General features: G+C 38.7%; 1 protein-coding gene across 4 annotated transcripts in view; it reads right to left on the bottom strand.

Moving 5' to 3' along the window:
* Window positions 1–11,213, bottom strand: part of zhx2b (zinc fingers and homeoboxes 2b) — a 52,104-nt gene extending 40,891 nt beyond the window's left edge. Inside the window, exons 1-2 of one of the 4 annotated variants that reach the window (XM_083546614.1) lie at window positions 10,874–11,213; window positions 10,432–10,580 (exon numbers count right to left, since the gene is read on the bottom strand). The gene's annotated coding sequence lies outside the window, so the exon portion shown is untranslated. Of the gene's footprint in view, window positions 1–10,431 lie in introns of all 4 variants that reach the window. The other 3 variants (XM_083546613.1, XM_083546612.1, XM_083546611.1) reach the window with 3 other exon arrangements.
* Between the last annotated feature and the right edge of the window lie 3,469 nt (window positions 11,214–14,682).

Genomic DNA, 14,682 nt, shown 5'->3' with positions numbered 1-14,682 from the left:
GCACATGTTCCCAACACGCATACACACACAGTGTTGATTGCTGCATCTCATAATGACTAACACCTGATACTGACTCAATTAGGAAGTTCCTCAATGTGTAATGCATCATCACCTCGACTGCTGTCGGTTTGCGAGAACACACAGTTCTGTGAGGCCGATTACGCCGCCTGCGTGTCCTATCCGTAATCCGCGAGTACCGTAACTACCGGGGGAGCGTGTGGGAACGACGTCACGATGTCAAGAACGTTTCAATTATTTTATACATTAAAATCAATTTAGAGGAATAGAGGTGATTACTTTCCTAAAACAGCATCGCTTAGTTGTCGTTGCATTCATTTGTATTCGTTTTTTTCATTCGGAATTGACTCAAATGACTCACACTACATGCTGCGTTACACGTGTTACTCAGCAGCGCTGAGCTGCGTGAGCTCTAAGAGACCACTGGAGCTGGGAATACAAATTAAATCAAAATGTTAAGAAATAGTCACTCGGATGCAGCCACATAAGCAGAAAAGTGATAAATATGAGCTGCGTTCAGTAGAATCCATCCTCAAAGTCCATCCTTCTTGAGTTGCTCAGGTTGACAAGATTAACAAGATCTTTAGGTTGTTAATGTGGAACCATTCTCAGTTGCACAGAGTGGTCTCCAGTTGAAGAGAATTAGTCCCTGCCGTGCGTTTACAATGAGATCCACTCTCTTAGGCTTTACACTAGATTTTTGGGGGACTACATGGTGGGATTTGTGATCATTGCTGTAAAAGCATAAGTGAAATCGTTCATGTTGAGGAGATTGAGGAGGTCTGGGGTTCAGTGTGTGTTCCGGTTTATTCCAAAGGTGTTCAAGTTAGGGTTGAGGTCAGAGTTCTTCAGCAAGGTACTCAAGATTTTCCACTCCGACCTGGTATCTTCATGGCTTTCGGGTTTTTCCACATCAACCACACAACACTGAAAGAGACTTCCAAAGAAAATGATTTTGTTCCATCAGTTTGGGAAAGAACCCCAGCACACCGGTGTCCACAAATCTTTGGCTAAAATGTTTAAAATTTAGTATCTTTCATATCAGATGGGTAGCACTGCCTCAACACAGTTAAATGGTTCCTGGTTCGAGTTTGAGCTCAGACCGCTCTCCACAGCGAGTTGCTCTGCATGTTCTCTGTAGGTAGGTCCATGTTTTCTCAGGATGTTTCCCTCACAGTAGGTGTCTATATAGTTCTGTGTCTCTCATTCAGTGTACCACGTCCAGTGTTATCTGATTTGATCCAGGGAGCAGTTTTAACTTGTAAAACTTTCAGCTCAACCAATCACCAAACTCCACCGAGAACGGACAGGAAGTTCTACCAATACACAGCATTTTAATGACTCCATTTTCACCAGTAATACTGACATGGCACAAACAAATGGGTTAAAAAAAAAAAAAAAAAAAAAAAAAAAAAAGAAAGATGTTTTTAGCCAAATTCTAACTAGCATATAATGGGTTATGAGCTTGCAGTGAATCCTGAATCTCCCTGGCATGGTTTACTGATGAGGAAACATCTGCTCTGGAAGATGTCATCACTGGGCAAAGCAAAAGAACAGCAGAGTCATATTCGGTGCTGATGTATTCCCCGAGTGGTGCACAAAGAGCTATCATTCACTAAACAGATACGATTTCTCTCTCACACACACACTCTCACACACACACACACACACACACACACACACACACACACACACACACACACACACACACACACACACACACACACACACTTTCTCTGTAGAACTACTGAGGTCTATTTAAGTGTTATCACTGTCCCATTGTTTCGCATGCCATTTCCATTTACTCAATTCTAAGTCACTTTGAACCGATACAGATTAAAATTCGAGGTTCCTGAACGAGGATGGACGAGGTTTAATATGCTAAACAATTGAACTACAAATGGCAGAGGAACATCTCTCCAAGTTGCTGCCGGGACAGAATTTGAGCAAATGAGCAAACTGGAAAGGCTCCCACTTTTTTTTTTCTTTTGGATTGTCATAGCCAAACCTATCAAACTGTTACAAGCTGATTATTTTTCCAAAAACACCGAAGTCCTGAAGTGTGTGGGTTTTTTTATTCCCCTTACACCAACTTGACTACAAGTATAATTGTATTTGTTTAATAAAGAACATACTTTTTCTTCAATTCATTCCCCCCCCCTCCCCATTTTCTTTTTTATTTAGTAGTTACATAAAATGCTGTGAAACAAGTTTCTGTTATCACTTATGTTATATAAACAGTAACAGTCACCATCATGTTTGTTTTCTCAAGACAGAAAGCGAGATGTTTTTCAGTTCAGGGACATGCTATTGTTCTTCATTCGGGAATAGAAAAATGGTTCAGTTTGACCTCACAGAGTTCTGGGGAACACTAAAAAAAACATAAAACATATCTATCTAACCTGTAGAGTAGTGGTTACTTTTTGAACACATGGTCAGACAAAAATACCCATTCGAATAGAGAATGGATAGAATAGAGGAAGTAGTAGCTCAGAATTTAAGGTTCTGGGTTACTGATGAGAAAGTCAGGGGTTCAAACCCAATTATCGTCTGTCTGTCTGTCATTAAATGTAACTATGAAATTATGAAAAATGATGTGTCCTTTAATCAATAACAGATTCAGCCTGAAAAGAAGTACTATCAGTGGTTAAGGCTCTTGTTTACTGGTAAGAAGGTCAGGGTTCAAACCCTGTTATCGCCAAGCTGTCACTCTTGTGGCCCTTGAGCAAGGCCCTTAACCCTCCGTGCTCCAGTAGTGGTGTAACATGGCTGACCCTGACATCACTGGGATATAAAAAGAATGAACTTGACTGTGGTTTGAAAAAAAGTCCATGTGACAAATATAAAGCACCTTTCCTTCTTCTATCCTTCTAAACATAGAGCAGGAGAAGAGGAACAATAGTAGAAAACTTTGAAATTTGCAGCAGAGATCCCACACCCTGCGATGGAAAAACCAGGAGGCAGTATACGATTCAGCTGTTGCAGACTGTAAGAGTGGCCGTTATCCAGCGTGTGACCTCATGGCTTTGACTGTGGCCAGTGGCACTGAGACATGTGGTGTTATCTCCTGCCACGGTAGCATGCATCAGCTGGCTAGAAAGATACAAGCTTCCAGATTTCTACGTCGCTCAGCTAAATATAGGAACAAATCGATGCGCCATGATTAGCCAGGATACCCCGTGTGGATCTTCTTGAAAACTTTTAAACATCCAAATTCAGTGTGTCAAACCGGAATCGAAAGCAGAAACAAAATGAAGGTCTGATCTGACCAAATCAGGGCTGTAACAGCAACAACACCGCTACCATGTCGTTAATTAAAAGCTAGCATACGCAGATTAACCTTGTTCTCCTGCATCGTGGCTCTGGAATTGCTCGAAATATCGAATTGTGCACCTTCCCCCAATCCTACATGGCCTGAATCCTCACAAGATCCAAGCTCAAGAATCAAAGCATATCAGAAGTAAAACCAAAGAGACGTAGGATTGGGGTGAGGAGATTTCGCTCGTCCTGAGCAAAGCGAGAGATTTTTTAAGGAGGTGTTCTGGCGCTACAATCTCTCGAGGCTGGCAGCTCATCGCTACGATTCTGGCAACGCACCATACAGCAAATATCTCACACCCGGGGTAAAGAAGAGGGGAGCGAAAGCGTGTGAGAAAGACCTAAACAGAAAAAAAATAGCAATAAACAAACACTTAAAATGAACAAACCTCCTTTTTTTTGGAAAGTAAAGAAAAGTAGTTTAAGTTTCAGCTTTTGCAACGGTGCAGACAGGAGAAGAGGGCCAAGTGTCCGTGTTTCCATGCTAGTGCTAGCGCTAGACTATAAGCTGCAGAATGTGCCATGTAAACATCTCATTCCAGTCATGCACTCCCAATAAGGCCTAGAGTCTGGAGTGGTTACTACAACAAGCACAAATGGGGTATTATTAGAATTAGGCCTGTGATGATATACATACACTGTTAACAAGTTCTTTTTTTTTATTTTCGGTGCTGTACAGAGACGGCTAATTTTAAAACAAATGACAGAGACGATGATCTACGTCGCCGCGGCTTTTGTGTCAAAAGATTTGAAATGAAAAACCCACCGTTTCCCCAAATGTCCCAATTCCTAACACTTTCATTAAACCTAATCTTTCCTCTTATGCAAATTCGCGACCTGACACATGACATTATACTAAAGGTTCGGTTTTCCGATTCCGTATTTTTTTTTTTTCCCCAGGAGTTACAGGATATAAAAAAATCCTATCTGGCCCAAAGTTCTCATCTGTCATTTTCAATCCATCACCAAGGATTCTGTACCTAACTAATTATCACGTTTACGAGTTTTTTTTTTCCCCTCTCTTCCCTCTTCCCCTCCTTCTTCTTCCTGTCATTACCGCTTGACTAATTACGAATAACGATGAGCATGGAAACACAGCCAGTGGGTTTTAGTGGGCTCGGAGAAGGAAAGTGTACGTGCTGCTCTTGACTTGCACTTTCTGGCAACTCTGGCCTGACTTGCACAATCCTCATGAAAGAAAGAAAAAAAAAAAAAGCTCGGCAGTATGTAAACAACACAATTTTGCAAGATGGCAGTTCACGCAAAGTACAGATTAATGCATTCTTCAAGCTGGAATTGAAACCTAAACCCCCTGCACCCCACACTGACCCCTTAATTCTGTATTTTCTTTACACCTCTGCAAAACAAAGCAGATGAAAATAAAGCATGATCATTCCCAAAAAACATAATATTATAGTTGGAACAGATAAAAGTGCACTCCAGGTCATGTATCTGTCAGTTCAATATGTAAAGAAGGCAGTTTCAGGATTCTTTTAGCAAAGAGCTCAGGACAGAATCGTGTCGGTGAAGAAATAGGAAGTTCATAGAGTATTAATATACACAGGAACTCATTCTGAAAAACTCCAGACATTAACATTTGAAGCTGGAATGTGATATACAATGTCTCCATAAGTCATATTATACAACCCCAAATCCAAAAAAGATTCGACACTGTAATTGTGAAACTGTGCGATTTGATCTTGAGGAACATTATTCTGAAATTTGTAGATGAAGACTTTCACAGATTGGTGAAGTTCTGCCCATCTTTACTTCTGAGAGACTCTGCCTCTCTAAAATACACTATTTATACCCAATCATCCTACTGACCTGCTGGCAATTAACCTCATTAGTTACAAAATGTTTCTCCAACAGTTTAATTTTAATAACACTTACTTTTTTTCCAGAATTGTGTTAAACATATCATATTCAAAATGACCTTTCGTTCAAATTGTACATTTCCTCGGTTTAAACGTATTGTATTTGTTCTACTGTGAATAAAATATGGATTTATAAGATTTGCAAATCATCACTTCTGCATTCTGGTTTTATTCACGTTTTGCCCAGTGTCCCAACTTTTTTGGAGTTGAACATAAATATCAATCATTGTGTAAGTTCCGTTCAAACCGATTCTTCTGGCAAACGATTCGATCGTGAATGACTCGTGAACGATGCAGGAATCAAGCACATGAAAAACTGAAAAGGGGTTTTTCCAACTCAACCTTGGTGCATTTGAGTTCATTCAAGTTCAAAAGTACTGTACTCTACTGTAGAATATTTTACATTGACAATACCTTTTATCATAGCTTTCATTTACTTGGTACATGTACACACATATATTGCTTTGCATATTAAATTCCTGTGGATGGTACCATAAACTATAAAGAGGGCTCAGAATTGCAAACATTTATGCACTCAAGTCTTAATCATTGAACACTGATAACTTCAACTAACAAAAGTTATAACATTGATGCTCATAAGAGTCTGGCTATAATTACATTTTATCTGTCTGTCTGTCTGTTTATTGTCTATCAATCTACATATCCAGCTATTATCACCTGTCTGTCTGTCTGTCTGTCTGTCTATTAATCTATCTATCCAGCTATTTGCCACCTGTCTGTCTGTCTGTCTGTCTGTCTATCTATCTATCTATCTATCTATCTATCTATCTATCTATCTATCTATCTATCTATCTATCTATCTATCTATCATCACCTGTCTGTCTGTCTAGCTATTTATCACTGGTCTTTCTGTCTGAAGTCCCATTAAGATCAAGGTTCTCTTTTCTAAAAGCGACCTGGCAAAGGTGGTGGTCATGCACAACTCAATATTTAAGCACACACAGGTCTCTTACTAAAAATAAATGTAAAAAAATTTATATATATATAAATATATATATATATATATATATACAGATTTAAATGAATCAATTGCTCTAAGTAAATAAAAAAAAATTCATGTTTGAATCTTTTTTGCTAATTATTCCACGACCATGCTGCATAATAGGAAAATGCAGGGAATGCATAAAGTAACTACAAGCCCGAACACCAAGAATGTTAAAGACGTAGGCTGGGGTTTACCCTGTATAACTTTATGCATAGAAATATGTATAAAGTTTCCTACGTGCAGTCAGTGATTTGACGGAGCTGAATGCATGTACAATATGCCACCATAATGGCACTTTCTGACTATATATTATACAGAAATGATTTATAAATCGCACTATCCTCTGTCACACACATGAGGATGAGGTTCTCTTTTTAGTCTGGTTTCTCTCAAGGCTTGTTTCTCTTTCTGTCTCTGCTTTGTGACAAGAAGAACTGTTGAAAGTGCTGTAATACTGTAATAAGTAATACTGATTTGACTCCAACATATTTAACTGCTGTATCTAGCAGACTTTATATAATCATATTTGAAGACGTTTCTGATATTATCTATGTATGACAATATATAAAGATGTCAGCACTGCTTTAAAAATAAGCTGTGTAAGGGGTTTACGGGTACTTTCTTTTTATGGACATTATCTTACACTGAATATGAGTAAAATACACATCAATAACTAGTAAAATATTAAAATCAACCACAAATTCCCCAATTCAGCATTGGTCTAAAAATCTTTTTAAAAAGTTCAGGATACACTATATCCTCAGACAAAAGTTTCAGGACAGCTGACCATAAGATTGGTGTGCTTTTTGAACATCCCATTTCACGTTCAGTCCCTATTACCTGCTATAATGTCATCAATACTTCTGAAAGATGTTTTACTAGATTTTGTAGTGTTTATAGGAACTTGTGTTTGGTTCTTCGAGTTCAATAGAAGTGAAAATATAATGCTACCGCATCCAAGGAGGTACTGTACAATTGTGTGCCTCTAACTTTGTTGTAACAGTTTGGGGAAGAAGCACATATGGTTGAAAAATGTATGTGTCCCAATATTCTGTCCATATATATACTGTATATATAGAAAACATTATTTTCCATTATTTCACACTTAAAAAAAAAAAAAAGGTGAACACACTCAGTTTGATGTTTAGACCACTTGAATTCAACAAGAACTTCTTCACAATGATAATCCACTCATTCATTTATTTATTTATCTCCAGGAAGTGCTTTAACTAGGTCATAGTTTCTGTGGAGCGATCCTACGAGCGCATGGGACACCAGGCCAACACAGTTTTTCATGCACACACATAAAGGCTATTTAGAGTAAGCTAAACTTTTCTGAGGAGGGTTAAGAGGATCCTGAAGAACCCAGAGAAAACCCACATAGGCCTAGGAACATTCACAAAAACTCAGAAAGGATAAAGAAAAGATCAAACCCGGGAGCTGCGGCAATTTTAGAGACGCCCTACAAAACTGCCCAAGTGATAATCCAAATCATTTGAAATCACCCGGTTTTTCTTTCTGACTTCCACCCAAAACCGAAGCAGTGTATGGGTGCACGTTGGTGCTCGGTTGAAACTTTGAGGGCCGTGAAACAGGTCAGAGTGGTGACAGCGGTGGTGTGCAAGCCTGTAGAGGATTATTTACATTTATTCATTTGGCAGAAACTTATATCCAAAGCAGTGTACAAGCGAGGATCCAATTCAAACACAGAGCCGTGCCGTTGAGGCTAAGTGATTTTGCTTAAAGCAAAACTCCACCCTGAAACCCATGTGTTTATAGTGAAATATTGGTGTTGTCTTTAGTGTTTCTGCCTTTTTTCGTTACTCCTGGGAGACATGAGCGAATGTACATAGCTCCGACACCATAGACGGGTTTTAACAGAAGAAATAGAAACAGTCTCAAAACATATGCGATAAACCGAAATGTATTGCTGCTAGCGCATAAAAACTCAATAAAACAAGCGCTCATATCAGTTTCAGCCATGTTCATTGTTCACCCTGGTGCAATTTGTTTGTTTGATAGTGTAACTACTACTGCTATTATTGTTTTTTCTTTTGAGTCAATACACTGTACTGTATGTATTTGTACTGTTTCTGCTTCATATTTGCACATTTTTTCCCACTGTGGGACGAATAAAGGATTATCTTCATTAAATAAAAAATAAAGGTTCATCATCGGAGATGTTGGCGCACGCGTTGACAAGGTTTGGAAGCTGATCTGTTCAGAGTGGACAGATTAAGTGATGTAAGAAACCAAAAGACTGAAGCGCCATTGCATCAATTCGACTGTAATTTCCAAACATGAGTTTAAAATTTTACATTTAGAAACCAGTCCCTATATGTTCTACTCTGATAAGTGAGCCAATGGCGACGGCAGCATGGAAAAACTTTCTTCGATGGCGTGACGAAGATACCTTGAGTGGAACCCATCCTCATCTAGAAGACCCCGAATGTCTATTCATTATAGCTTTCTCAATATTAAGGCCATGAACTGTTCACTGATGGACACAAATGCAAAAACTGTTCATGCCAATGGTAAGCAATTGTAGCAAACTGTTTCTATTAATTACAGTCCAAATCATTATGGTTCTTGAGTTTAACAAGACATAGTAACCTCATGGATCTTTGGACTGTTCATGTGAAGAACATCCTCAGCTGCACTGGGTGGTCTTCCATTTGTAATCAGGAAGAGCGCATTAGATAGAGATGAACCTTAAGCTCACTAACACCAAGATCAGGAGGATTTGGTGCAACATACAGTGGGAAAGAAGTTTGGATGGGAAAGAAGTTAAAACACAGATGTTTATTTTACAATAATTGTAATGACTCTTGCTTTCCTGGGACTTCAAACCCCCCAACCATCCTAGCGCAGAACTTCACCCTGATTATACTTCGGTTGAAAATAAACAGCTTTACAGTAATGCAAATTGCGCAGGAAAACCTCTCCTATAATACCCTAATCCCCCTGACCTGTAAACATCAGGCCAGTCCAATGGTCATGTATCTATACACACTCATTACCTGACCAGAGTCCTGTCTTCTCATAACCCAATAGATATAACCCGAAAAGAACTATTGGGTGCTTACAGACATGTTGCACGACCTTCATGGGTTCTAAAGTGCAAAATGTTGGTGTAAAGCAGTTTTAAAATGAACTACTAAAATAAAAACACATAATGATGCACATCTATGGCACCTTCATGGCACTGCTAGCAAAGCAGATAATCATTTTCCTAACACACCAACACAAATCTTGTATGTTCGAGAATGTTCAGGAGAAAGTGGACTTTGATTAAATGGTGGACAAAGCGTACAAATATTTCATAAAACCACACATTATATATATATTTTAATATAAACACACACACAGGCTAGCAGGCTGGCTAGAACCCACATGACTAGCCTGCTAAGTCGTTTCCTTGGGAGCAGTTCTCTCATACTAAACACACAGAAAGATTACAAATAAACAAAAACAAGAATCGAGACTCTTTGCCTCACTTGTGAATTTAGAAAATGTGTCTTTAGGGGTTATAAATTTGCCCAAGTGTCGACATGCTAGGCTAGGCTAAGTAGGCTAAGCTAGCAGCAAGATGCCCCCCCTCCAATAGCCCTTATGCAAAGCCCAGTACCGGTGGCATCAGTGGCACTTTTAATGCCCAAAGTTTAAAAGCTTGTGCTTGAACTGGAAAATGAACTTCTCCCAAAGCAGAGCGCGTTAGAAACAGGGGAAAAGTCGCCATGCGGCATATTAAAGAAAGTGAGTTTGTAACCTGCTGAAGCGTTTACACTGTTAATATGTATCTAAAGCTGGAGTTTGGGGTTACAGTGTATACAGTGTGTGCAGCCTATAGACATTATTATAAGAGTCATAAACGGTGTTATTTAGTGTTGTTTCTATTTGTAAGTGCATCCAAGCGTCTTGTTTCTTTTCCACAACAACCCCTTAAAGTGTCCAAGACATTATTTGTAAACTAGGAAACCAATCCCAATGTGTGGGGAAAAAAACCCCAGCGAAAAAGTGAAATGGGAACGAAAAGGAAGAAGCTGCAATGCTGCGTTCAATAACTTCCCCCCCAGTGCAGTGCAGTGCAGTGCAATACATGTCCCAGTGCCATAATGCACTGTAATGCAATGCAACTCTCATTATTATTATAATAATCATTATTATAACAAATAGAGGGATAAAAACAAACTCATCAAATAATATTCTTACCTCGTAATCCGGGGAAAATAAACACCCACGACACTTTTTTGTGAAAAAAAAAATCCTTTTTTTTTCTTCCTCTTCTTGTTTTATAGACCGCAATCAGCGCCCATAAGTAAAACTGATGGTCAGATCCTTATTAGACTGCTGGGTGAAACCTACAGACAGAGAGAGGAGAGAGAAAGTAGCCGTGCATTACACTGGGAGATCTGGGACGAAAAAGAAACTCACATGATCCTGTACGTCAGCGATACATTTTTATACGACACCCAAAAAAAATCTTTTTTTAATGCAATTGCTTCTGCGATGCAGGAATGATGCTCATGATAATAAAACAAAAGGAAAAAAAAAGCAAATCAGCCATGCATGCTACAGTAAACAAAATGCAACACTGAAAACCCAACTTATGTATAGACACACACCCACACAACCCTGCACTTCAATCCCACACCTAAAACAATTAGCTGTAGGTTGTAATGGTGATCCTGATGTTTTTTATCACGCGTTATTCAGTCTTATGTTCATGCCCGGGTTCAGATTTCCTTCCCTGATTTGATTGCAGGTAGAAAACCTCACTATCAACTGATTAAAATAATTGGAAGTGCAATGTTATTTTTTTGGTTTAGTTTGTTTGTTTATTTGTTTTCCTGACTGACAAAATCAATCAATCAATAAATATATAAATCTGTCAAACGTTTGTGAGATTTTTTCTTTTTTAATATCAGCTATTTTACCTGTTTTATGAATATACAATTCATATTATGTATTCTGCTGTAGTAAGAAAAAAAAAACGGGGCAAAAAAAAGAAAAACACTTTTGGCAATAATTTGGGGTATTTATTTCTGGTATGTAGAGAAATTTCACTTTTATTGAGCAAGACATTGAAAACAGCGCCTCCTGCCGGTCATATGGGTTTCTACTTCTGCACTGTTAAAGGAGCCTCAGTGATTGTATTGCACAGGGGATGGATGGATGGATGGATGGACGGATGGATGGATGGATGGATGTCCATGTGACAAATGAACAGACAGACAGACAGACAGACAGACAGACAGACAGACAGATAGATAGTTGGATAGATAGATAGATAGATAGATAGATAGATAGATAGATAGATAGATAGATAGATAGATAGATAGATAGATAGATAGATAGATAGATAGATAGATAGATATTCATGTGACAAATGGACAGATAGATAGATAGATAGATAGATAGATAGATAGATAGATAGATAGATAGATAGATAGATAGATAGATAGATAGATAGATAGATAGATAGATAGATAGAGTGAGGAAAATAAGTATTTGAACACCCTGCTATTTTGTTCTCCCACTATGAAATCATGGAGGGTCTGAAATTGTCATCGTAGGTGCATGTCCACTGTGAGAGACATAATCTAAAAAAAAAAAAAAATCCAGAAATCACAATGTATGATTTTTTAACTATTTATTTGTATGATACAGCTGCAAATAAGTATTTGAACACCTGAGGAAGTCAATGTTAATATTTGGTACAGGAGCCTTTGTTTGCAATTACAGAGGTCAAACGTTTCGTGTATTTTTTCACCAGGTTTGCACACACTGCAGGAGGGATTTTGGCCCACTCCTCCACACAGATATTCTCAGGTCACACAGTCAGGTTTCTGGCCTGTCGCTGAGAAACACGGAGTTTGAGCTCCCTCTAAAGATTCTCTATTGGGTTTAGGTCTGGAGACCGGCTAGGCCACACCAGAACCTTGATATGCTTCTTACAGAGCCACTCCTTGGTTATCCTGGCTGTGTGCTTCGGGTCATTGTCATGTTGGAAGACCCAGCCTCGACCCATCTTCAATGCTCTAACTGAGGGAAGGAGGTTGTTCCCCAAAATCTCGCAATACATGGCCCCGGTCATCCTCTCCTTAATACAGTGCAGTCGCCCTGTCCCATGTGCAGAAAAACACCCCCAAAGCATGATGCTACCACCCCCATGCTTCACAGTAGGGATGGTGTTCTTGGGATGGTACTCATCATTCTTCTTCCTCCAAACACGTTTAGTGGAATTATGACCCAAAAGTTCTATTTTGGTCTCATCTGACCACATGACTTTCTCCCATGACTCCTCTGGATCATCCAAATGGTCATTGGCAAACTTAAGACGTGCCTGGACATGTGCTGGTTTAAGCAGGGGAACCTCCATGATTTCAAACCATGAGGTCTTAGTGTATTACCAACAGTAACCTTGGAAACGGTGGTCCCAGCTCTTTTTAGGTCATTGACCAGCTCCTCCCGTGTAGTTCTGGGCTGATTTCTCACCTTCCTTAGGATCATTGAGACCCCACGAGGTGAGATCTTGCATGGAGCCCCAGTCCGAGGGAGATTGACAGTCATGTTTAGCTTCTTCCATTTTCTAATGATTGCTCCAACAGTGGACCTTTTTTCACCAAGCTGCTTGGCAATTTCCCCGTAGCCCTTTCCAGCCTTGTGGAGGTGTACAATTTTGTCTCTAGTGTCTTTGGACAGCTCTTTGGTCTTGGCCATGTTAGTAGTTGGATTCTTACTGATTGTATGGGGTGGACAGGTGTCTTTATGCAGCTAACGACCTCAAACAGGTGCATCTAATTTAGGATAATAAATGTAGTGGAAGTGGACATTTTAAAGGCAGACTAACAGGTCTTTGAGGGTCAGAATTCTAGCTGATAGACAGGTGTTCAAATACTTATTTGCAGCTGTATCATACAAATAAATAGTTTAAAAATCATATATTGTGATTTCTGGATTTTTTTTTTTTAGATTATGTCTCTCACAGTGGACATGCACCTACGATGACAATTTCAGACCCCTCCATGGTTTCTAAGTGGGAGAACTTGCAAAATAGCAGGGTGTTCAAATACTTATTTTCCTCACTGTAGATAGATAGATAGATAGATAGATAGATAGATAGATAGATAGATAGATAGATAGATAGATAGATAGATAGATAGATAGATAGATAGATAGATAGATAGATATTCATGTGACAAATGGACAGACAAACAGATAGATAGATAGATAGATAGATAGATAGATAGATAGATAGATAGATAGATAGATAGATAGATAGATAGATATGCATGTGACAAATGGACAGATAGACAGATAGATAGATAGATAGATAGATAGATAGATAGATAGATAGATAGATAGATAGATAGATAGATAGATAGATAGATAGATAGATAGATAGATAGATAGATAGATAGATAGATAGATAGATAGATAGATAGATAGGAACTTAGTCAATAAAGCTGATTCTGATATAAGTAAGAAGAAACACTGCCATGAGGGCTGTGTGTATGTTATTTGGATTATTTTGCACCCATAACTGAAACATGGCTGTAAAGGACTGAGGACTGCTCATGTTGCAGCAAAACATACAGTACATGCCCTAGTGTACACTTAATGACCTAATCTCAGTGTGCAACATACCTCCCATGGTAGTGTATGAATGTGCAATACACTGTTCTGGCAGTCATGTACTCAAGCTTGTGAATAGAATCTTGTGCAATATTTGCATTGAATTGCATTCTTTATTTATGATTTTAAATTTTCATTTTCAAGTTCAGTGTCTAATCAATTGCCTTCTGAATGTGAACTCACGACATTTTTTGTATTGTATAACGATAGAAAAAAGATCTTTCTCTTTAGTAGGAAATACATGCCGAGTCAAGTCGAGTGGCTTTTATTGTCAATTGAACCATATACAGCCTGGGAGAGAAGCGGTGCTGAACAAATCATTACAGGAGGAAACAAAAAAATAACTTAGACCACACAGACCGCCACAGACCTCCATATAGCAAAAGTTTCCCAAAAATATGACAAAAGAAGGACTAAGCGAGGTGGGTTACTGAGCAGAGGGTCAGGGGTTCAATCCTTAGTATCACCAAGCTGCCACTCTTGGGACCCTTAAGCAAGTCCCTTGACCCTCTGTGCTCCAGGGGTGCTGTATTAAAGTACATGTGACAAGTACATCACCAACACAATATAATATTGAAAAAGAATGATTGGCTGTATATTTTCTCTGCATTCTGAAACCTAAAGGCTCTTGTAAAGTGTCTTTGGAGTTCAATAACATTTAAAGTAACTATATAAGGATAAAAACTATGGTGTCTGGCTACACCTGTTTTTTGTTTATGTAATGTAAAGTGTGTAGCATGATGTCGGTAAATAACGTTGATCAAATAAAAGACCCGATGTAAAATTTAAGACTAATACTAATAAGGGCAATAATGTGGGGATGTA

The sequence above is a fragment of the Silurus aristotelis genome (assembly GCF_946808225.1).
Source record: "Silurus aristotelis genome assembly, chromosome: 7".
NCBI classification, from domain to species: Eukaryota; Metazoa; Chordata; class Actinopteri; order Siluriformes; family Siluridae; genus Silurus; species Silurus aristotelis.
Note: the sequence above shows the minus strand (reverse complement) of the source record. Positions and strands in the feature narration are given on the sequence as shown.